The sequence below is a fragment of the Penaeus monodon genome, chromosome 27, assembly GCF_015228065.2.
Source record: "Penaeus monodon isolate SGIC_2016 chromosome 27, NSTDA_Pmon_1, whole genome shotgun sequence".
Taxonomy (NCBI): Eukaryota; Metazoa; Arthropoda; class Malacostraca; order Decapoda; family Penaeidae; genus Penaeus; species Penaeus monodon.
The window spans coordinates 37118902-37119722 of record NC_051412.1 but is presented as its reverse complement, the minus strand read 5'-3'; the positions used below and the strand labels follow the sequence as shown (position 1 = coordinate 37119722).

Genomic DNA, 821 nt, shown 5'->3' with positions numbered 1-821 from the left:
CACCAGCCACACAGCATTCAGGACCCGGGGCTGACGCGGAAAGGCTCGACGCTCTCAGTTACCTCCACGCTTCGAAAGTGGTGAGTATGCTGCTCTGGTCATGTCTCTCTTTTCCCCCCCTTTAGCAACTTTGTTCTTGCTTCCGATGTGCTTATTTTGTGCCTTTTTAGACTTTTGTGTCTTTATTTTGATTGGATTTGGTGATGTGCGATATTTTTTTGTATTCGTGATTATATGTGGTGCGTTAAACTTGATATAATATACTTGTCAAGAGAACAATGATTTTGCAATAAATTTCGATCGCATACAAAATTTGCTCTTGTGTAAATCATACTCAATAACAATTTACCCCAAATCCACCTTGTCGACGTTTATTTTAAGTCCAGATAACAAAAAGAAAAGATTTTCTATAAATCCTTTTCTTCAGTCGTGCTTTGTCAGCTGTGAAACCATACTGAGCAGAGCTTCCTCAGGCTGACAGAAACAGTTCCACGGTTTGTGAAGACAACAAAGCACACGTGTGGATTTTGTTATTTTGTTTTTCGAAAGTCACGAATTGCGAGGAGGATCATAGTCTATAAACAAGGTTCGATTAACTTGTAGTCGCGTAACAGATTCTAAAGCGACTGAACGCTGATGATTATTTTGTGACATGAGGGTTTAGCTTATCGAGAGTAATAATTATGATTGTAGGAAATAGTATAAATATGATAACTGTGTAGTCGTATTTGTGACATTGATAGTGATTATCGTGATGATCCTACCTCGTACTAATAAAACGTAACACATTATGTTTATATACAATGAAATGTTCCTTTATC

General features: G+C 37.6%; 1 protein-coding gene across 1 annotated transcript in view; it reads left to right on the top strand.

Annotated features, from left to right (window-relative positions):
* Positions 1 to 19: 19 nt before the first annotated feature.
* Positions 20 to 821, top strand: part of LOC119590512 (arrestin homolog) — an 87402-nt gene continuing 86600 nt past the window's right edge. Inside the window, exon 1 of the mRNA XM_037939161.1 lies at positions 20 to 79. The gene's annotated coding sequence lies outside the window, so the exon portion shown is untranslated. The remainder of the gene's footprint in view (positions 80 to 821) is intronic.